Source organism: Camelus bactrianus, chromosome 6 (genome assembly GCF_048773025.1).
Source record: "Camelus bactrianus isolate YW-2024 breed Bactrian camel chromosome 6, ASM4877302v1, whole genome shotgun sequence".
In the NCBI taxonomy this organism is placed as follows: domain Eukaryota; kingdom Metazoa; phylum Chordata; class Mammalia; order Artiodactyla; family Camelidae; genus Camelus; species Camelus bactrianus.
The window spans coordinates 10,575,301-10,598,662 of NC_133544.1; the positions used below are offsets into that span (position 1 = coordinate 10,575,301).

Here is a 23,362-nt window from a genome sequence, read left to right on the forward strand (position 1 = left end):
TGGTCATTATAACGGTGTGGGGGAGTTGATCCAAGCAGATGTGAACACAGCCTCACTGTGTTCTGGGAACTTCTGTAACCATTTACGTATGTTAACTAATTTAATCACCGTAAGAATCCAGAGAAAAATTCCCTGTCATTGTGTTCTCCAGAAATAACCACTGCTAACATTTCCAGCTTTTTTCTATGCCTATACTAACATACTCTCCCACCCCTTTTGGTTTTCTAATACCTATTTAAAAATCTTTTGACACTTTTGAAATTGGGATGGGAATATTTAGTGTGCCTTTGAATGGAAGAGATAGAGTAATGACATATTTGTACACTGAACGGTTCCTAACCTGTGCTTGACGGTGTGTGAAGGCAGAGGGCAGGTGAGAGGTCTTGGCATTTCTTTTTCAGCAACAGATTGCTGTATCATGTAGCACCAGTGTGAAAGGTAAGAAAGTATATGTAAACTGGAGAATTTTCCTTATACTTATGAAATGCTACCTTATTAATTTGCCATTTTAACCATTCCTAGGAAGAAAAACCTGAGTTACGTTTCATTAATTTCATAGTCTAGGAATGTTCCTGCCTTTGAACCTTCTTTACATTTACATTTCTGAAGGAAAGGCTAATAAGAGAGAAGGAAATCAAGGCTGAGAAACAGAGGATTAATGTTAACTGTCAGGCCTGCTGCTGTGAGGGCACATCTGGATAGCTCTGAGCTTCCTGGTAGCCAAAGTGGGCAGGGAAATGAGATGAGCTACCACGGAAGAAAAGCACCCTAAGTCCCCAGGAGGGGGAGTAAAAACCATGGAGAGTTTTGAACCTTCCTTCCTAAAATGTTGAACCTTGTCAGTGTCACAAATGGGAAATTTCTGTCTTGACCTGGACAAAAGGGAGAATTATAGGAGAAGCAGACGTATGGTGGCCTGAGTACACATCCTCCATGAGTCTCTGGCTCAGGGGCATTGTGCTTTTGGTGGGGGCAGAGGGGAGCTCTCCTGGACCCCACCCGCCAGCCCCCTCTGCCTGGCCAGCTCCTATTCTCCAGCACCCTGTCCGCCTGTGGCTTCACTCTGGAGCCATCAGGATTTGCGTGCAGCTGCCAGTGGCAATTTAGAAATAACAGTGGCTTAAATAAAATCTTATGTTTATTTCTCTCTGTGACCCTACAAGTGATCTCTGGAGCAGGAAAACCAGTGGGCTGCTGAGAGACCACCCCACAACCTGGCCTCAGGCTACTCATAGCTCCCCTTCGGGAAGGCCTTCCCACCTGCCCTTGCGTCCTCTCCTTCTTCAGTCTTGTCACTACCTGGTCCACGAGCCTCCGAGAGATTTTGCCACTTGCATAGGGTTGCACAGCTACAAAGGGGAGGAGCTGGAACCAGGGCCAGTCACTGGGTTCTCAGTCCAGGGGGAGGCAGGGAGGAGCAGAGAAGGCACTGGCTTTGCCTCTGCACAGCACTGGAATCATTCTGGGCGGCATAGGGCAAAGACACCCACCTGCCTGAACCTCAGTGCTCTCATCTGGCAAGTGGGAATGTGGACAAGGCACAGACTACCAGTGCTGCTGCCGGGGCTGGTTCACAGAATCCCAGCACTATGGAATCGTTACATGGGCATTTCAGGTCTCCGAAACAATCTTACGAGGTGATCACTGCTCAGGCTCCCAGGCTGGTCACCTTCTTTTGAGAACTTGAGGAGCCCTAAATGTTCCCCCAGCACACCTGATAAGAGACCCCCACCCCGCCATTCCCATCAGACCGCTGAGCATCTTCCAAGTGGCTTCTGTGGAAGTGATGAGTGAGCCCTGCTCCACGCCAAGTTCCTGGAACACAGCGTGAGCTGGGATCTCCTTATAGGGTATGCTCTGAGGCCATTACAGAAAATTCAGAAAGAGACTCAGATGAAGAGTTGTGCTGGAAAACTGGCCTGCGGGGAAGGGGGACAAGGCAACGGGTTCCTCGAAAGGGCTGCCCCTGCCTGCCACTCATACAGGACATCAGAGAACTTGGGAGAAAGTTGGGGGGGGGCGCGCTGGGGTTCCCGGGGGAGTTCTCAAGGTCAGGATGGCTGTAGGTGAACCAAGTTACAGCTCTGGGCCCACAAACATTTGGAAAAGCTGTGAAATCTCAGCTGTGCATGGACTTCTGGGACCCCCTCCCCAGCCAATGGTGAGTTAGCACACCGGGTTGGGGAGGGGGGCTTAGGTGGCCAGGGTTGGAGGTCAGCACCTCTCAGAGGTGATGCCTTCAGCCCCTTATGGCTAGACCCAGGGAGATCCAGAAAGAGAGAGGAAGTAAATCAACCTGTGCCCCCAAAGGCACCCAGGCAGGGCAGACTCTGCTCCCATCCCAGAGGCCACTGCAAGCCAGGCTGCCCACATCCCAGCGCCTGGGAGAGGCCTCGGGCTGCCATGTGCAGGAGGGGAGCCCCTGAGCTGGGACCTCATGGGACCACAGCAGGGAAACCATCCCTGTCAGCCCTGCTCTGAGCAAAGCGGAAGGACGTAACTTACACTGCAGACATTTCTGACTTTACTTTTTCTTTACTCGTGATAACAAATCAAACAAGAAAAATCCTTATTTTGGCTTATCCATCCAGCCAGCCCTTCACCTGCGTAGCACCTCATTCAGACGCATACTAATTTCCGTGGACCCCTAAGGATGATGGCGATGGTACTGGTAAATAACAGCAAACAGCTGAGGATGGGCTACATGCCAGCTGTTCCTTAGCTGCCTTGTCTCCATCTCACAACAACCCTATGGGCTGCTTCCAGTATTACTGCCTTTTTGTCGTTGGCTCTCTGGGGGATCACTTGTCCAGTTCTAAGTCCAGAGCCCGAGTGTGCGGGCACAGCTAGCTGCAGCCCAACACCCATGCCCCGTTCTCTTCTCCAGGTTCATGTGAGGTGACAGCATGCCCAGCAAGAAGACCACACTTCCCAGCCTGCTGGCCGCCGAGCGTTAGAACCCTCGATTCTGTCCCGGGCAATGCAGGCAGCTGTGGAATGCGGGACTTCTAGGGAGGCCACCTAATGAGAACAGACTCAGGTGTGAGGTGGGGGTGCCCTGCTCCCTGACCACTTTTCTATGACCTGGAACGGAAACCCAGTGGCTGAAGTCTCAGCGTCCGCCTTGAGCAAGGAGGTGACCTTGAGTCTAGAAGTCAGAGCAGGGAATGTAGTGGCACAGAGAGAAAAGTGGCACAGAGAGAAAAGCCCATCCTTTTGTCTAATGGGGCAGAAATTTGGCTTCAGTCTCTCCTGTCCTAGTGGGTGGGGCCCCTGGGCAGGCAGGGTGTGGGTTTCCTGGCTTGGAAGCAGCTCTTGGCTCACTCCCTTCTCCCAGCCTGGGCAATATTTTTGCTACAGGCCCTGCCAAGTGGAAATACGTTATTTACAGGGTTTTGACAGGAGCATCAAAAGCCTGGATGAGAAAGGATGCCTTTGGGACTGAGCTAATGGCCTCAGAGTGTGGCCTGAGTGGGGAAGGGGGAGCCTGGATGGCCGAGGAGGATTCACACTGTAGGGTAGGGGCACATATTTACTAAACTGGGTAGATGTGAAAACCAGCCCTCCCCTAAGCCCAGGGTTTGATCAGATTGTGTGCTGAGTGAGTGTTCCTGGCCGCTCATTCCCAGCTCCCACTTCATTAAGGACAAGGGTGTCCCTAGCCAGCTCTGGGCCGCAGCCTCCTTACTTTGCTGTCTGAAGCCTCTGTGCTGTCATTTGTCAGATGGGGACAAGGACCCCCAATAGGGAGAAGACACAGCACCCTGTGATGTGATGGGGCCAGTCTGTCCCTGACACATCCCAGGGACCTTCCAGCCAGGCCGTTCTGGACCCGTTTGCTGCCTCACATAGCACAGAGCTGCCGTGGGACCTGGGCCACTTGCCAGAGCCACATCTCTATCCTGTGTGATTCTCTGACCCTCCAGAAGTGGTTTGAAAATATCCTTCCAAAAGGTCCAGAACAGCCTCCTTTGTGGCTGGAAGGAGCAAAATGTATTTACCCATGGCCCAGAGAGAACCAGCATCACCCTTCCTGAATGTCCTTTGAGTTTTTTCTCTCTGTGTAGAAATGGAACGTGTCCATATATTTTAAACAAAATTGTCTTGTGTTTGTATTTGCTCCCCACAAACACACGGAACATATTGTTGACGTTCTCCCTCTTGTTAAATGTTCTTCTTAGGCTTGTTTTCTTAATGGCTGTGCAATATTCTCTCTATAAGCGAAGGTACTGAATTCTCTTGGTGGCTGTTGGCTGTGATTCTGGTTTGTCACTCTTATAAATAGTGCTGTGATGAACATCTGTTTCTGATATTGTTGGGGCAAGTCGGTGATTATTTCTGTGGGCTGTATAAATAATAAATCACATTTATTGTTTTTACAGTTTATGAAAAGTAGTGTGTACTCCTTGGGAAAACATATTACAGGGAATTGTAGCAAAGGACCGCAGTTCTTGGAGTCTGTCCTCCTGGAGGTTTGGATGCACTCAGATACTCTGCATCTGTTTCTCTCTCATGTGCCCTCTCTCTTCTCCTTCCATTCTCACCCATGCCCCAGAGGCTCCCTCTGCCCGTTGCGACTGGAGGCCGGGACTGCGCTGCAGCCCTGCCACAGGCATTTTGCCGTGCATATATTCCTGACCTAGGGAAAGGGATGGAAAGTTTGGACTGACACGGAGGTGGTTGGTCCCTGGGTGGTTTCCGGCACCACCGGGCTTCCCTGGGCTGGTCCATCTGCATTTTGGTCCTCCTGCCCCCTCTGCGGCCCCTCCTGCTCTCAGGTGCTTTGCACATACCTGCGGTTTGCCAGCCAAGGGGAAGTGCAGACCACTTCAGAGAGTAGAGAGCTCCCATGTCCCCAACCCCACCCCACTTGGGGGCGGTGAGCATCACGTAGTGGTCAAGGGACCAGTCCTAATTCACACAAGTGCTGGTGGCCCCTTTGCCAGCTGGGCCACGGGCAGGCCGTTTGCCCTCTGGCCCCAGCCTCCTTGCATAGAAGGGGTTTTTCATGGCTCCTCCCTCTGAGGTCAAGACGACTAACTGAGATGGAGCATCAGAGCGTCTCCTACAAAGCCTGACACTCAAGCCATGTTCAGAGGTCTGCGGCTCGTGGTGGTGTGTCAGGATTCATCCCTGTCCTTCCTGTAGCAGTTTGTTTTCAGGGAACTGAGGACTGGTTTTTGAAAAAGGGTATCAAATACCAGCTTGCTTGTCAGGTTCCCTTCGGGGTGGGAGACTTGGGTGCAGCCCTGAGTCAAACCCTGCGGTGCTTTCCTGGTGAAATGGGCCCAGCCCAGGCTTTGGAGGAGGATTTCCAGTGTGGATGTGGGTCACTGTCCTAGGGAGTTCTGACCTCATGACTTTGAACTAGTTCCTTGTCACTGCTGAGTCTGGGTCCTCTTCTTTCTTGGACAGTTTTTACCTTTGTCTTGGTAGTTCTGTGAGGTGGGATCTATTTATCATTCTCCCCATTTTGCAGATGAGGAAACTGACATGTCACTTGCTTAAGGACATATCTAAGGTCACAGAGCTAGCAAGTATCAACCACTGCGGTCTCTGAACCCAGGTGGGCCTGACCCCTGTAGCCTGGGCTCCTGCTACTCTAACCACAACCCCCACCCCTGCCCCAGTGCTAACTGGACCTCCCTGGTTTCCCATAAAAACTACCCTTCCTGAATTTTCTGAGGTGAATGTCTTGTGGTACAGCCCCCAGTGTCTTGCGTGGGCCCTTGTAGCAGAGCAGAGTCACCCCGATTCCCAAGCTTGGTCCCCTGTCCCCCATGCTGATGCTTGCCTGTACCGGCCTTTGACACCTTCCGCCTGCCCTCCCTCCTTCCCGGTGAGGAGCCCCACACCTGCCCGCCCTGCTCGTTGGCTCTGCGCTCATCTCTCCCACTCAGGTCCTTTCCTGCTGTTCTAATCCTGTAATGTTTGGTGACCCGGGGAGCCTCACAAGGCGAGCACCTGCGGGCGTTCCTGAGTTGTGTGATGCATTAAATCCAGGCGGCTGGTGCTGGAGGCCCCAGGCTCCCTGCCCTCGTGCAGCTGGGCTGGCTTCGGCTCCTTCTCTATGAAATGGGCTGCTGGTCCTTGGGTTCTCTGGGGTCCCACCTCACTTTCCCTTCCTTTGAACTTCTGACTCTTCAGAAAGAGTGGTGGAAAACCTCCCCGGCCTCTCTGTCCCCGTCTCCTTATTTCTTAGCCTTTCATCTGGAAGACAGGCTGGTGAGGCTGCCACACTTGCACTGCAGAGTTGGAGATCTGAGCCCCCCGGCCCTCTCGGGTGGTGACTGAGGATAGGATGTGTTGATCTGTTTGAAGCAGGCCCCTTTGATGCTCTTTAAATAGGGCAGATTTCTAGAGAATTCAGCCAGCTGCCCACATCAGACCTCACTCGGGTGCAGTTACTGTGCATGTAGCAGATGTGCCTGTGGCTGCCTCTGTGTGCACAGTGGTGTGGAGTCAGCTGACCCGGGTTTGCATCGTCTCTGACTTTGGCCAGCTGTGTGACCTGGGGCTCGTCACTGTGCTTCAGGCTCTGTGTTGACTACAAGGCTCACGATCATCATGGTGTTAATCAAACTCGCTGCACCATCTCTAGGGCGGCGTTTGGAAGGACTAGGTGGGTGACCACAGGCCCAGGTGCTGTACAAACTGTAAAGGACTCTGTGAGGTGAGCAGACGTGTGCATGGCTCTCCCCAGCAGCACCCAGCTTCAGAGCGCGGAAGCATTCCTAGCAAAGCCCCGTTTTCAGCTTTGCAGCATCATGCTTGAAAAATGCTCCCATATGGTTTATTCTTCTTTAAGTGGGGGCAAATTCTGAAATGGGTTGTTTATTGTCCAAGTTGAATTTTTAATTTCTCATAAATTCCCCACAAATTGCTGTAGTCATCTATATTTATTGAATCTGTCAGGGTTGTTTATGGCGTTGAGGCCTGGGCTCCCGTGTTTGTGGCCTGTTGTCATGGCGACGCCAGGGTCTGAGGCTCTGGAGGGGAGGCCCTGTCCTGAGGCGGGAGGAAGGTTCTGGAAGGGCTGCCATGTGAAGTAGAGTTATGGCTGCTGCACCAAAGTCTGGCCTTGGGTCCGGCAAGTTGTTCAAGACTGCAGATTCCATGCCAGCCTTACCTCACCCCTGCTGGTCCCTCTTCCCAGCGGTGGTGCACCGCCCCAGCCTCCTATTTCTGCCCCTCCGAGCCCTCGCTGCTCCGAGTGTGGTCTGGGAACAAGGAGCCCTGCACCGCGGGGCACCTGTGGGAAGTGCACACACTCCCCATACTGGCTGGGTCGCAGCCTGCAGTTCAGCAAGATGGCATGTTCCCTCTCACCTGCACCTGCCACACTGCCATCAGGTGACCTCTTTGGGACACTCCTGGGGCTCCCAGTCATCCTCAGGACAGAGCCCAGAGGCCTTGGCCTGGCAGCTCTTTGTCTCCACCACTGTGCTACCCTGTGATCTTTTTAACTCCATCTCCCCCATCCCCCTCTACCCTTCCAGGAGTGAGCATTGCCCCTCAGCCCTGCTGCGTCTACCCTCATCGTCCCAGCTCTGCACAAGCCAGTCTCCGCTTGCTGTGCCTGCCCCAGCCTTCTCTCTCTGGGGAATTATAGGCATCTCGGAAGAGGCAGCTCCTGAGACACCTCCTCCTTGAAGCCCCCTTGGCTTTCTCTGGAATGAGTCAGATCCAACTTCTCTGGAGCTGTGATCCAAAGGCCTCACCTGCTGCAGTGCTGTGGGGCTGCTTGACCGGCTTTCCTGGCTCTCTCCCCTCACTGCTGGGTGCTCCGACTGCCCCTCCTGCCTCCTGGGGGCTTGGCCTGCAGCGGGCACTCAGGAGTGCTCTGCAGTCAGCCGGCCTTCACAGGGCCAAGACTTGAGGCTGGACTTTTCATGGGAGCCTGGACGCTTTGTCCTGGGGAAGGGATATGACATGGCAGGAATTGCCAGGGGCTCTCAGATTGACATCTGGGGCTGGGGACTGGATGAGAATAGAAAGGCACCTATGGGAGGAAGGATGGAAGGGACAGCTAAGCAGCGTCCCAACTCCTGCATGCAGGTGAGAAAGCAGAAGCTCAAAGGTTGGCCTGCAGACGCTCCTTGAGTATCTGCTCTGGGCCCGGCAGTTTCGAGGCTCTGCGGACTCAGCAAGGAACAAAAATTCCTGCCCTCGTGGGGTGTCCATGTCTAGAAGGACAAGAGACTAAAAGCAGGTAAATGTGTGAAGTGAGGGAGATGGTGGAGAGTGAAATAAAGCAGGATTTTAATGAGGGGCTGGAGGTTGGTGTGGGGTTTTGGAACGTGGCTTGATTACAGCTGAGCGTATGCAATTCCACCCGGGGGTATACCCACGTGAAAGGATTGCCATATCCACCGAAAGACAGGTATAGAGCATTCAGAGCAGCGGAGGGCATGACAGCCCCAAAGTGGCAACAACCTGGATGTGCATCAGCTGGAGAAGGGACATAAGATGTGTCATAGTCACATAACGGAATCTATGCAGCGGTGATGGTGAAGCAGCGGCCACCACACGCAGAACACGGATCAGTCCCCCAGATGGGATGTTCAGACCCGGGAGAGCACTTAGCGTGCAGTTCCCGTTCCAGTGAAGATCTTGGACAGGTGAAACTACTCTGTGGGGATAGAAGGCAGGCGAGTGGTTGCCTTTGGGGACAGGGACTGGGTGGGACCTGACAGAGCCTGCTGGGGTCCTGCAGATGTTCTCTTCTCAGTCTCGATCTTGGGCGTCATTTTGTGGCTGTTCATCAGGCTGCCCACTTACGATACACGCACATTTTTCTCTTATCGTATGTCATACTTCAGTAAGAGGCTTAGAAGACATAAAAGGCAATGCCGACGGGAGGCAGAGGGTGTGCTGTTTTCTGTAATGTGTACCCTTGAGTTCTCTTTAGAACATTAGTTCTTAAACGGCAGTGCTTGCTGGGACATGGGCGTCTCTCCTGAGGCTCTCCCTGGGGAAGAGGCTCCCCTCGCCATGGGTGACAGGCTCCAAGGAGAGGCCACCTGGTGGGAAGCCAGCAGCCTAGGGATGTCCTTTCAGCCTTCATGCGACTCAAGCCTCCCTGTGATCAAAGGTGTGCAAATTCTGTACCCGCAGCCTCCAGCCCAGAGCAGGCGCCAGTGAGCACTTGTGGACTGAAGGGTGTTTCTGTCCCAGTGGTTTCAGTCCGTCTTTGGGGACGTGGGCATCAAGGCACCAGATTCCCTCGTGCTCTGTTCTGTAATGCTGGCCTCCAGGCCAGAGAGGCGGTGCTGGCAGGAGACGAGAACATCCATCGTCTAGAGGCTGTTTTCTGCGTAACAGACGTGGGGTCCGGGCTACATTGGCTGCTCTAACAACTCGCATTCATGGTGCTGTGTGTCTACTCTGTGCCCCGTGCTGTGTCCCTCTGCAGCCTCCCATACCTTCCATTTCAGAGGAGGAAACGGAGGTCAGAGCAGGTACATGCAGTGACTCGCTCAAGGTTACCCCTAGAAAGTGGGGACTGTGGCTGACTCCAGGTGGGGTGACTCTCGGGCCAGCACTTGATGTTCTGACTACACCAGAGGGAGGGGTTAGGGCGGACACGGGGAAGGAAGATGGTGAAAGCATGGTTGGAATGAATGAGCCGTTGGAGGAGCTACAAGAAAGTGCTTTCAGGAAATCCTTTCCCTCCCACCCATCTTTCCATCTTTCAGTCACGACCGTGACGGCCCTCCTCCCGGCTCTTCCCTGAGCTGCAGAGCTGTGTGGTCTTACCTGCTGACTCTGAAACCCACTGTCTTGCCTGCCTCTTGAGCATCACCCTAGGCTCTGCAGGTCACCTGAAGATTTTATTATTTAGAGTGGTTTTAGGTTCACAGCAAAATTAAGTGGAGGGCACAGAGTTGCTGTCTACTCCCTGTCCTCACACACACGCACACACCCTACCCCGTTATCATCCCCCACCAGAGGAGTGCATTTGTTACAACTGATGAACCTACCCAGACACGTCATCGTCACCCAAAGCCCACAGTTGACATTGGGGTTCACTCTTGATGCTGCTGTTCTGTGGGTTTTGACAAAAGTATAATGACACGTATCCACCATTATAGTATTACTTCACAGTGTCGCACATGTATGGTGTCATGTAGTTTCACTGCCCTAAGAACTCTCTGTGCTCCTCGTATTCTTTTTAAACCATAAGGAAAACACATACATGCACGCACGCACGCACACGGGGCAGTATTAATTAAATCAAGATCTCTGGGGTTGGGTCCTGAGCATTGGTTTCTGTTCAGGTTCCCCCGGGCAGTTCTTACATACTGCCAGGTTGAAGCTCGTTGGATTAAAGCCATGGTTCTCAAACTTGAGTGTCACCAGAATCCCCAGGAGAACGTCTTCTACCAGGTGGCCGGCTTCACTCCAGAGTCTTTGAACCAGCAGGTGTGAGGGAGGCTGAGAATTTGCATCTCTGACAAGTTTCCTGGTGGTGGTGATGCTGTTGGTCTGAGGACCCCCGTCTGAGAACCACTGGTTTTAAACAATGGTGGCGAAGGATGTGGTCGGGCATAGAGGCACTTTCCGAGTCGCTTTGGGGCACCTGGGGTCTTGTGCCCAGGCCCCTTTCCTAGACTGCACTGCCTGCTCTCAGTGGGGACTGAATCTGGGAGGGGAGATCCAGTACATTTCCTCTGTGCCTGAGCTCACATGCTCCAGGCATCACCCCTTGGGGATCCTGGGTTTGGAAGGAGAGTGGTGGTACAGGCAGGTGTTACACAGAATGCAGGGTGGACCAGGGAAAGGGGTGGGTTGGTCACGAGCTGGGAGGCTAGTGACTTCCTCCTGGATCACTCTCAGGCAGTCTCTGGGGGTTTATTTTTGCACTCCCACCAGGACAAAGGGGATCTCCAGGGTGAGGACAACCCAGACCAAGCCCCCCTGGGTGGGGGTGTCAGCCAGAGCCTGACATCAAGTCATAGATTTTGTACAGAGTCCAGGATCCTGGGATCCTGGTGGGAGAAGCAGGCTGCCATTAATCTGCTGGCATCTGTAATAAAAGGCCTTCAGGAGAAACTCAGTCTGCTCTGCTTGGCCTCCTAGAAGCCCAGCAATAAAATCAGTATAAATATAGCTAACATTTGGGAGTGGCTTATAAAGTCCTTGAAAAAAATCCCTAACATAAACTCCAGGACAGACCTACGAGCTGTAGAAATGATTAATTGTCCTGTCTTTCAGATGCGGAAACTTAAGGGTCACAGAGCTACTAACTGGCAGAGCTGGGATTTGAACCCACGGTGCTTTCTGCTCTCTCCACCCTCCCCTGCCCCCATGTGAACCCCCAGGCAGAGATTAAGGCTTCTCCCAAGTAAGCTCTGGTGACCGACAGGGTGAACTGAAGGCGCTGGTGCTCTCAGGAGTAGCATGTGCTACAATTTTTCAGAACAGAGTTGTTCTTGAACTGGTTGATTGTTCTTGACACTCTTCAGTCAAAAGGTGTAGAAAATGACCACCCTGTGTCTGTTCCAGTGGCAGGGATTAGTGAGTTAACTCAACGTTCAGACTGAAAGACTTCTCATCTGCTGTTTTCCATTTCCCACCCTAAGCAATTGTGAGACAAAGGGTTTCCCAAACTCATTGGATTAGGGCTGGCAAGGCGGGATAGCACAACAGTTTCCAAACTGGGTTCCATGTAGAACCTAGGGGTTCCTTGAGCGGGGAGCACCTGCTTTTTGAGGGTGGTGTGGCTGACCCCCACAAACAACTGACTCCCTTCAACTGTTGGTACGTGTTTTTGATTTGGGGAGGGGGATGTCTCTACATTAGATTTCCTTTCAAGTAAGACATCACAGATCAGAGGTTTGGAAATCACTGGTGTTGGGGAGCAGAGCCAGGAGATGGCGGCCCACTTCCCTAGGCCTCGGATATTCAAGTGCTGTGTGCACTGCTGTTGATGGCCAGGTAAGAGGGATGGCCAGGGTGATGAGACCCTGGGATTGGAGTCTGGCCATCTTTGGCTTGATTGATTCATTACACATTCATTCATCTGTGTTCTGATCAGCTGGATGTTGGGACATTGTTGAGAGTGAATAGTCCCAGTCCCTGAGGAGCTTCCTGTCCATAGGAAGACAGAGTCTGGCTTTGGTGGACTATGAATATCTTACAGCACCCTCTGAACACTCCAGTCTCCTGCGCAGGTACTTGGCAGGTCTTGTCTGCTGACTGGTCAGCATCACTCACTTCCTCCCGAGACCTCATGGTAGTGCCGCCTGCCGGACACTGCTGGTCATGGCGGGCTTTGTAGTGGGTCGGTTGTGGGTCTCTAACCTGTCCCTACCTGACCCCATTTTTCAAGGATTACGCTTGCCAAACATCCCCAGAACTTTGATTTGCTGCCTTTTTGAGTGGGTGAAAGAATAAAAGGAAGAAGTGTTACTCAAGCGCAGAGGGGCACGGGACTCTAGTAGGACCACGCAGCTTGGATGGATGGGATGCTTCCAGAGACCAGCCGTAGGGGATGCCCACTTGCGACCCCTGACCTGTGGTGCCAGCCTTTGTTCCTTCCTTTTGCGGTGGACCAGGCCGAAGTTGCTACTCTGGAATGTTGGAGAATGATCTGCAACGCATGGTGCTCCTAGAGCGCAGGGCTCTTCTGTGCAGGACAGGGACCTGGTGGATTACAGGGCAAGCCCGAGTGGAAGACCTGCCCCCCCGCCCCAGATGTGGTCAAGATAGGAGGGGCCGTATCCTGCCTGCTCTAGGCTCTTGGGAGACAAGACTTTTCAAGTGCAAGTTCAGTTTTGATTTTACAGGCTGGCAGCACAGATGGGAGAACCAGCATAACCACTGGGCTTTCTTTAAAATGTGCTTTGTGGGGGCCCTCAGTGTAACCCTCCCATCCTTGTATAAACTTGCAGATCAGCCAGAGCAGTTTGCTTCTATTTAAGGCAGTGAGAAGCTCTCCTCCAGCTGCTCCCCTGGCTTTTGCTTTGCCCCAGGAAGGCCGATCACCACATAGCCTTTTGCACCCGGATGAAGCTGAATGGGGGTACATGTGTCTGCTTCCACCCCCAGCAGGCCTAGAATGTTTGGGAAACACCTCCACCTGGAGGCACCGTGTTCTGTATCTTGACTTGCCACCATCCCCTCCAAACCTGCTTCCTCTCCTGTTTTCTTGGATCATAAAGAAGGTACTGCCTCCCATCTCCCACCCAGGCAGCCAGCCCAGGTCCCTCTGCCCTCCACACCCACAGCTCATCAGTTTCAGGCCTGTTGATTCTCCCTTTGGATGTTTCCTGGCCCATTCCCAGTTCCATCCTTTGGTCATAAGTCCCCATCGCCCCTCACCCAGTATTGCCATACCTCTGACTGGCACCCCTGCCTCCTGGCCCAGCCCACACCTTGTGGAGTTGTCTCTCATCAAAACTGAGTCACTCCCGCTGTTCCCTTTGTCTTCAAGTGAAAGTCTGGCTCTTGAGAACCGCTTACCACACTCTTCCCAGTTTTGCCTTGCCAGCCTGGCCACCTTGCCTGTGCCACTCTCCAAGTCAAACACAGCCAACCCTTAACTGTCCCATCTCTGTGCCTGCACACGCCCATGATGACCCACCTTGGCACACCTGTTTTCATCCTTCAGAAGCAGGTCAGATGTCGCTTCCTACTGGCAGCCTTCCCTGACTTCCCACATGCCCCTCCCCCCAAAGAAGCCAATCTCCCTCTGGATTCCCAGCCATCTAAAGTTTTCCAGGCCCCATGCCCACCTCCCGTTACACGTAAGGTCCTTGAGGGCACTCACTTCAGTACTGAGTAAAGAACCTGGCACATGGGCAGGCCCTTTGATAAATGATTCTTGCCTGTTTGTTAACTTTACCCTAGAGGTCACTTAGAAGCCACAGAAGTGTTTTAGGACTTGTAAGGGCCATGTGGATTTCATTGCTCTTTATCATCTGGGAAGTTGCCTTCCCAGCACATCTTCACGCTCCACCTTCCACACACTTTCTGTTTTGCTCCAGGTGGCGTTGGTGGTTGGCCTAGGCCTATCATGATAACACAGGTCCCTTGGCCCAAGACTTGCATCCAAGCCTCCCTTCCAGCTAGAGGCACTCACATCTTCAGTTCTGACCAGTGAGATGTAAGGGGGAAGAGTATTTCCTGTCTTACAAAAGAGTAGCCGTTTGACCCTTGTCCCCCTTTTTCCTGCCTTCCAGGTATCATCAGGGGACAGGGTAACCTGGAGCTCTGGCAGCTGTTTTGTGACCATGAGGCGATAGCCACGGGGACTAAAATCTATCATAGGAAGCATGGCAGAATAAAAACTTAAAGGGAGCCTGGACTCTTGTTAATATCAAGTTGTTGAAACCCCCTAGAGATTCACCTCCCTCCAAAAACTTTCTGTCCTTAGAATTCAAGCCATTTCCAATCAGCATTTCTTAAAATCAAGCACATCTTCACTGATTATTCTTAACTTGGCTGAACTGTTTTTTGTTATCAAAGATCAAGTGCACCTTTGGGATAACTGCTGGCCATCACAGAAACAAAACTTTGAAGACTAAAGGCTTGAGCCAAGGATAAAGACACCAGTGCCGTTAACTGTTGAAAGCTTACATGCCCAGGGGGTTGACTTGGGGATCATGTTCTTCTGGACATATATTATGTTAAAAAACCAAATTATACCTTGTATGTGATAAAACTTAAAATTCCTTTAGGTTGTTAAGCAACAGATTTTCAACATGAAAGGAAATGTGAACAAATAGAATTTATTAGCATTTATGTCTCAAAAAGCCCAGAGGCAGGTGTGACAGGTTTTAGGCCATCAAGGGCTCAGTTTTATGTCGCCAGAAGTATTTCTTCACTTTTCAGGCTCCTCGTGTAGGTTCTGTTGGGGCAGGCTTTGCCAAGTCGTGTGAAAAAGGTTGCCAGCAGCTCCATTTCATCAGCTTCACAGGCTCATAGGAAGCAAGTATGACTTTCCTTTTCTCCGAGTTCCAGTGAAAGTCCCAGGGCTGGCTGATGTTTGCTGGTTCTGATTGGTCTGACTTGGGTTACATACCTAGTATGTCAGTTACCGGGGCTGCCGTAGCAAATTAAAGCAGCAGAATTTTATTCTCTGTTCTGGGGGCTGGGAGCTAGAATTAACCTGTGGACAGAGCCACGCTCCCTGTGACTCCTCCTTGCCTTTCCCAGGTTCTGGTGGCTCCGGGAGTTCCCCTCCAGTCTCTACGTCCATCTTCACATGGCCGCCTTCTCCCTATGTGTTTGCGTCTTCATGTGGCATTTTTCCCTTTCTCGTAAAAACATTATCCTGTTGAATCGAGGCCCACCCCAGTGACCTCGTCTCAACTTGATTCCATCTACAAAGACCCTATTTCCAAATAAGGCCACATTCACAGATAACCTGTCTTGTTGGGAGACACAGTTCAACCCGTAACACCTGTTCTTGAATCAGACATGTAGGTCTGGATGATGTGATGTTCTGATTGGCCAGGCCTGAGTCACGTGTGCATCCTGAGTAGAGGTCAACTGCTTGCAATTATGTGGCTTAAATATGTGAAGGAGAGGTTCTCCACTGGGACTATATGAAGGGGGCCACAGATGCAAGTCTGGCAAAAGCAGTGGTGGTGATGGTGATTCATCAACGACCTTCCTGTCCCGAGGCCCAGTCTTTTGGGTTTGTAAGTGTCTTCTTGCCCATTTCAGTACTGCCCTCCACCCCTTGTTCCATTTTCTGACTTTTGAGGAGGGGACAGTTTGCTTGGGAGGTGAATGGGGAGAGAAAGCAGAGCGACAGCACAGAGGCCTTAGTGATTTCGCTGCTCGCTGTTCACCCTGGACCGAGGCTGACAGTGACATACAAAGGCATTGGGTGACTCGATGCTGGGCTGTGTATACTACTTGCCCGGCCACCCTTTGGGTCGGGTGGCTCTGCTGACAGGAGTTACTGACAAGAGGACCTGTGTGCGTAGGTTACTAAGCAGTCAAGCCTTGATGGTAACAAATGATCCATTCGCTGTTTTGTTTGTTGGAGAGTTCTCAGCTGCTTGGGAGGGCAGTGTCACGGGGTAGGAGAAGGTGGTTGGAGTGTTCCATCCATGGAGAAATGGAAAAGTACTGATTCCTTGATTCTGCCCCTTGCTTTCCAGGTGACCACTCACTTGGAGATATTTGTGTTTTGCACTGTTCCCGTCCCACCCCCCCACCCCCTAGTCTGTTGGGCCATCCCTACCTACCTGGCCCTTCCCCGAAGGTCCTGAAGCTGCAGGGCACCTGGGAGCCTCCGGGCACTAAATCGTGACCTGCCGTTTCACCACTTCCTGTATGCTGGCCTTATCGCTTTTATGACAGGGACACGGTTCATGGTTTTCTTTTTATCTAGAGCACCCGGTGGGGGACACGTTGGGGAGGAGCCAGGCCAACCCAGCACAGATCCTGGTGCCAACTCAGGGCCCTGGGATAGCACTATTCCGCCAGGCCTCAGTTTCCTCCTCTACAGACTAGGAGAGGGACCAGCCCTTGGCCTGCTCAGTGGTCGTGGCTTTCCTGGAAGCGACTTCCTGTAAGCGAGTTTGTGCGTGTCTGGGACCCTGAGAACAGCCCACAACAAAGTCTTAAGTTGATCTTATAATTGGCCTAGGAGGTGAGATCTAGATGCTCTGAGAGTTAAGATAGAGTTGTGTTTAGACCACACAGAGGCAGAAAAGAACCTGGTGGGCGGTGGGGTCAGAGGCTGTGTGTGCAGGCCAGGGCTTGGGGCCAGGTTCAAGGACCAGGAGTGGGCCAGTCCAGCCAGAGTAGTGACTGCTTTGGGCTGTGAGCTGGGAGTGTGGAAGGGAATTTGGAGGCAGTGGGGGTCTTTGTTTAGGGGTGCTGGGGAGCCATGGAAGGTTTTTGAATGGGCGAGGAGAGCAGTTTCCGGAAGGGTACTCGGACAGTTCTGGCCGAGGGTGGATTGGGTTTCTCCCAGGCTTGAGCTTCAGAACTCAGAAATTAGTTCTGAAGCAGTAAAAGTCTAAGTTAGAGAGTTTAACATAGTGAAAATATAATTTAATTTTAATTACTGATCCTTGTTAATCAGTGCCCTGATTTGCTTGTAACCAGGGTGTCTAATTGACTCTTAAATGCTGTAATACCTTTGAAGTAAACACAGCATCTCTTCTTTGCTAACCTTCCCTCTGTTCTGGTGATTGTGGGAGAGCTTTTGTTATGAGGAAGGCACAGCATACTTTAGGCCTCATGGTCTGCAGCAGTGGTCTTTGGGGTCATTAGAAGCGTTGTTGACTTAAAAGACTGCATTCCTCCCTGCCTCCCCTCCCCCAAACACACATACAGACACTGTTTCTTTTGCTTGGTTGGCCAAGTGGTCCAGCCCCGTACAGAGCTGCGAAGGCGGATACCAGCCGGCAAGGACAGAGGAGCCCGAGGGTTTTCCCAGAGAGGTAACTGGCCCCTCTGCTTATTTCTGAGAGGCAAGCCTTGACAATCTGATCTGATCTTGAGCCATGTGTGCGGGCGAGGACCGGGCGCCTGGTGAGTCATCACCATCAGACCTGGAACTTCAGACACAGACTTTCATCTCAGGCTGAAAGGCCATATGGCATGGGCTGTGAAGTCAGAGTTCTTTAGGTACAACTTAACAGGGATGGGGGCCTCAAATGCTCCTTCCTCCCACCTCCCTGGCTCCGTAGCTGGACTACTTCTGGACCTCGGGCCCTGGAGCCTGCCGCGGCTGGGGCCCCTCGGGCTGGACCCAGTCGTCACAGTGTGGATTTTCTTCCTTCTTCCTCCTTAACCAACTGGGTGCCTGAGGTGGCCCTTCCAACTGGTGTGAGACCATACCCCTTTTCCCACCCCTCAGTGCTGTGCCTCCCCCCGCCCCTACCAACTGCCTTTCCCTCCTCCAGAACCTGAGTTTATTGCATTTGAGGAACACTGGGCCCTGTGTGGGCAGCTTTCAGTCCTTTGCCTGGAGCCCCTGTGGACCATTCACGTCCCAGTGTTTCCATGTGCAGTCGGCCTCAGGTAACATCACTCACTGGGGCCACAGCTCAGCTGGTGGGGGAAGGTAGTTAATAGCACGACCTTCATCCTGTTCCCCTTACATGTGGCTGGGCCTTAGCCTCCCCATCTGTGCAGGGCGGGGTGGTGGACATGGTGACTTGGACAGTATCTGGCCTGCAGGTGACTGGCTGGCCGGCCCAGCACTTTCACATTCTTTTTTTGAATTTGTTGCCATTATTTATACCAATTACCCCCAGTCGCCACCACTCCCCATTGTCCCACACCAACCACCTTGTTCTTCTATTGGGCTTTTCGTCCGTGCTCCTTTGTTTGTTCCGAGACCTGTCCCTGCTGGAATTCCCCTGCAGCTGCTGGCTCTGGCCTCCCTGGGTGACGGGGCCAAAGAGGAGTGAGGCAAGAGGCTTGTCGTTCACAAGCCAGATTCCAGAATGATGGAGGTAGACTAACCCTGGGGAAGGGGAGAAGATTCTCCATGGTCTCAGAGCTATGGGTGGGGATGGTATCTGAATACGAGACTTCCAGGCAGTGAATGTCTCAGGGACAAAGTTGAAGGCAGAGCTGTGAGAAGGCGTGGATGGGGCTGCAGGGCGTGGGCAGCTTCCTGTAGGATCCTGGGCAGATGTCAGGCCTGCCCCTGACAGGTCGAGAAGAGACTGTGGTTTGAGCGTGACCCCAGAACCCTGATATGCTCCAGGAAGAGGTGCCTGATTACAGCACCCCTTAGGGCTCAAAGATCTTGGTAATCCAGTCTGGCTTTAATCAGCCTACAGATAAGAACTGGCCTTCTCCCATCCCGGCTGGGGCTGGCCCAGGCCTGGGCGCACATTCCAGACGGCAGTATGCTTGTACTTTGTCCTTGCAGGCGGGTGGGGCCGGGCGGGTGGGGCCACCCTGCTGGTGTGCACCCAGGAAGGCATTTCTCCTTCTTGACAGGGTCTCGGGGAATTTCCTGCTGGTAATAGCCCCAAGGGGAAGAATGGCCCGTAGGTTGGCCACGCGTGTGCTGCGTTTCCTGCAGTGACCCCTGAGAGCGTGTGGGCTTTTGTAACCTCCATCCTCTGCTTTCCTGCTGGTATTCCTGCCTTGAGGAAGCCACTGGCCTGCTTTTTACCTGCCCCCCCCCCGCCCCCCGGAATCCCTCCTTACCTCTCCTCTTGCCTCTCTGCACACACTGGTGGGGATTTCAGTCCCATCCTCTCTTAGCTGTGTGATCTCGGGCAAGTCATTTTATCTCTCTGGGCCCCAGCTTCACACCTTTGTGTGCCATGAACTCACCCGTGTTCCAAGGGGCCAGCCTGGGTCAGGATTTTGTGCCAATACCGAGACATTTTCAAGACTTTACTCAAAAGTGTGGACCTCAGTGGGCAGCCTGATTTTCTTATCCTGGCAGTAGCTGGGTGGGAAAGGTTTTAGGGAAAGGGTTGAAACTTTAATTTTCTCCTTGTCTGAGGACCTTTGCTTTTCTCTGCCCACCAACACCTTCCTCTGTTCCTGAAATCCCCAACATCCTTAGGCCAGGACCTGGGTCACCCCATTAGCCCCAGTTCCCCACCGGAAACACAGACAGGGTGCAGGCCGAGTTTCAGAACTTTTCTCCAAAGCCCTGTTAGGGCCCAGCTCTACCTGGCCTAGTTCCAGCCCTGTCTGTGGTCAGGGTGTTTGATCAACACCTTCAAAACAGTGAGATCGTGGCCTCAAACAAATCCTTTTGCCAAGTGTCTACAGGTCAGGGGCGTTGGTGACCTGAAAAAGTATCAGGTGTTTTCCAAAACCTCCAGCATCAAGGCCCACCTAGGGGCTAGGACCGAAGCTGCCTGGCCAAGAGGAGGACTGTTTTCGTTCTTAGCCGCACTTTCTGTTCATGTATGGCTGTCATTCATTCAGTGGATATTTATTAGAATATCGGGGCAGCAGTATGGGAAAAACATGTTTTGAGTCTGTTAGATCTGTGTTTGAGTCTTGGATCTGTTACTGTTGGTCTGGGGCATTGATGTTATTTGTACTGTAGGTTAGCGGCCTTAAAAAAATGACGTTAGCTGCCCCACTGCATTGGGTGTCCTGATGATTGAGATGAGGTGATGGCAGGTGCACGTAGGCAGCCACTCTGTTGTCCTTTTGTAGGTGGCATGCAGTATTAGACACCGTGGGGGACACAGGCTGGGTGACATGGGGTTCTTGCTACCAGAGCTTATGGTCAGAAAGCGCCACAGTAGAGGCTTGTTGTGTTCTGGGGGAGGCTCTAGCATCTGAACCTCCCGTGTTATATCTGAAGATTCTCTTCCTGTGGGTCATGGAGGCCAGGCCATCCTGCACATGGACGTGGACACTTGCTAAGTGTGGGTACCTGCCTGGGGACCCACCAGCCAGACCCCCTCCTGGCCCTGGTGGGCTTCTGGGTGCAGACTCCCTTGCTGGGGTCTGGTTTCAGGCATGGCTCTCCTGGCTTCCCATGGACACTGAGCTGCATGCTGGCCTTTTCAGTGCTGCCCTGTTCGTGGCAGCCCTGGGTCAGTTCCACACTCAAACCTGGGAACCCTCTAGTCTCTGGGACTCAGTAACATGTGCTGAGAACAGGGAGGGAGAGGATTGCCATCTCTCCTACAAGGAAAAGTCAAGGAAGACTTCCTGGAGGAAGGGGCATTCAGAAGGAACTTTGTGGCCTGAAGGGTAGGAAAGGTTTGGGCAAAGTGTGACTGTGATGAGAGAACATGGAATCCAGTTATGCAGGGGCCCCTTCCTTCCTTCCTTCCTTCCCTCTTTCCCACCCTCCTTCCTTCCCTCTTTCCCACCCTCCTTCCCTCTCTTCTTTTCATGGAGATTATGGAGTGGATCAGCCTGCCTCATTCAAATCCCAGTGCTGCCACTGGCCTATACAGCCTGGCCCTGGCCTCATAGCCTCTTTGACTCTCTTTCCTCATGGATAAAATGTAAATAACAGTAGCGCTTGCCTGATAGGGCTTTGGGGAGTGAAGACTAGAAGACAGTGCCTGGCCGGAAGTAAGTAACGTGAGTCATGCTCACCACGTGCTGGATGCGGAACTATTGGTAAGCAGATAACCCTGCCTCAGACCTGCAGTCGAGGTGGTAAGAAACAGTGCCCCTCAGGTTCCTGCCCAGGGCTCGTTCTTGGCAGCGGTGTGAGATCTGCCGTCTCCTCCTGCCCCAACTCCGTGTTGACGGGGGAGGAGAGGTGCATTGTGGAGCGTCTGCCCCGAGCTCAGGGCAGCACATTTCCTGTCTTGTTTCACCCACATGACGCCTGGGGAAGTACGTACGATCCTTTTTCTGTAGCAGGTGAGGAGCCGGCTGTGGTGAGGTTAAGTGACTCACCCTGGTCCCAAGGCCATCCAGTCCGTGGACCAGGCCTTGGCATCTCATCCGTCTGCCTTGCAAGCTTGGCTGTTTCCATGACCCCAGACGGTCCCACCAGGGGGGGCAAGCGTGGAAGAGGGGAGGGGCATCAGGCCAGGGTGGGCATAGAGCCACGGCCTGCTAGGGCCGCAGGGTGGCCTCCTGAGGATGGAGCGTTGGAACAGTTGGAAGGCTTGGGACTCACCAGGTAGACAACGGGGAGGGATGAGTCCCTGAGGCCTGACTCAATTCTGGCTTTTGGGCTGTGCATTTTTTTTGTTTTTTGTGGTTTGTTTTGTTTTGTTTTTTTTGACAGGGGGCCACGAACAGTGTGACGGGGACCCTGTATTCTCTGACCAGGAGCTTGGGCCTTATAAGCTCTGCCTTGGCGGGAGCAGGTGCAGGTGGGGAGTGGCGTGGTGGGCCGGGACCTGCCTCCTCCCTTTCCCCTGCTCTGTCCTTGTACCTCGGGGCCATGGCAGGGACCCTGGGCACAGGCCCTGCTCGTAGCTGGAGGCAGACCTTGTTTTGTGAAGCCCAGAGAATAACCCCAGGCTCACCCTTCTGCCCTCACACAGACCCCCAGAGTATTCAGTTCTCCGATCTGTAAAATGGAATCGCCTGACCGTAAGGCAGTTTTACCCCAAAGGAGCGAAACGTTTCCTGAAACAATGAAAGGTGCATCCGGCGTTCCTTAGTTAGCCTGCATCAGAGGTGGGGTGCCTCCTAGCGTGGTTGGTGCAGGGGGACACCAGCGTGTACTCTGGCCCCATCCAGAGGGTGTTCAGTTTGGGGTCTGTGGAGCTGGGTGGAGAGGTGGTGGGTCTGAGGGCAGGGGAGGTCCTGGAGGAGAAGTGAAAGCCTCTTTCCCTCCTGGCCCCGGCTTTGTGGGTGGTGACGGTGCCGGCCAAGGGCTGGGGTTACCTCATCCAGCGGTACTGAGGTCACACACCAGCCCGGGCACTGCCAGCCGCTGGAGGTGCCAGGTTGGGGAGGGCAGGGTTGGTCCCCAAGAAGTTGCCAAATGTCAGGAGCAACTTCAACCTTTCAAGGGTCAGTGCCTCTTCTCTCCCAGTTCAGTGGTAGCTGAAGCACAGTGGGGTTAAGTGGCCGCCCTGGAGGGGTCTGTGGGTCTTAGGTGAGTAAGGAAGTAGGCACAGGGGGAAGGAGGAGGATTCTTATGGAAGTTGGTGGATCGATTGAGAAAAGCTTATTTGAAATGAGGAGGTGGCGGGGTGCGTGGTTTTTCTGGGAGCAGCGAGCAGGAGTCTTGCTTGGCCAACAGGTATATGGAGTCGGGGTGTGGTGAAGGCGAGTTGGGCTCCGGATCCCAGCTGGGAGGTGGCTTCATTAGGTAGGACAGAGGGAGTCGTTGGTGGCCTTTTGTCATGGCGCTTTCCCCATGGGACCTGGGTGCGGGTAGATGCAGCTGCCGAGGTGGGTGGGCATGGACCCGTGGCACAGGGAACTTATTGCAGAACTTGGGGAGCCTCTTTTGAGGTTCAGTTCAGAGAAAAGTTGAGCAAGAAATAGATCAAAAGTGTCAGAAATAATTGCCACACATCTTACTTTCTGGAAGGACCAGGAAATGAGATTTTTTCCACTGAATGCATTTTTTAGGTCATTGCTTGGAGTTTACCTCTTTGTCTTCTGAAAAGTGGTTTTGCAGATTTAAACGTCTATCCCACTCCTCTTTCTCTTTTGAAAGAAGAGTATGTGGGATGCAATTTAATCCTTTTCTTATGTTATTACTGTTAGTGTGAAACAACCAAATGTCAAATGGTAGGGAGTTGGTGAAATAAATTATGTTTTGTTGGTCTTTAAATGACAGTGATTTAGAAGAATATGTAATGCCACAGAAAATGCTCATTATAGCATGCTTAATTAAAAAGTGGGATCCAAATCTTTTTATGTAGTATGATTCCAGTTTGGGGAGAGTATATCTAAAAATCAGAGGCATGCATTACAAAATATTACTGGTTACCTGTGAGATCAAGGAAGAATTGTCTGATGTGAA

At 52.6% G+C, this 23,362-nt stretch overlaps 1 protein-coding gene across 2 annotated transcripts in view; it reads left to right on the forward strand.

Moving 5' to 3' along the window:
- The window catches only part of ITPK1 (inositol-tetrakisphosphate 1-kinase), a 146,826-nt gene that overhangs the window by 42,758 nt on the left and 80,706 nt on the right, over positions 1-23,362 (forward strand). Inside the window, exon 1 of one of the 2 annotated variants that reach the window (XM_074365108.1) lies at positions 16,521-16,531. The exons of the other annotated variant lie outside the window; for it this stretch is intronic. The gene's annotated coding sequence lies outside the window, so the exon portion shown is untranslated. Of the gene's footprint in view, positions 1-16,520; positions 16,532-23,362 lie in introns of those variants that run through there. 2 annotated transcript variants of the gene reach the window in all.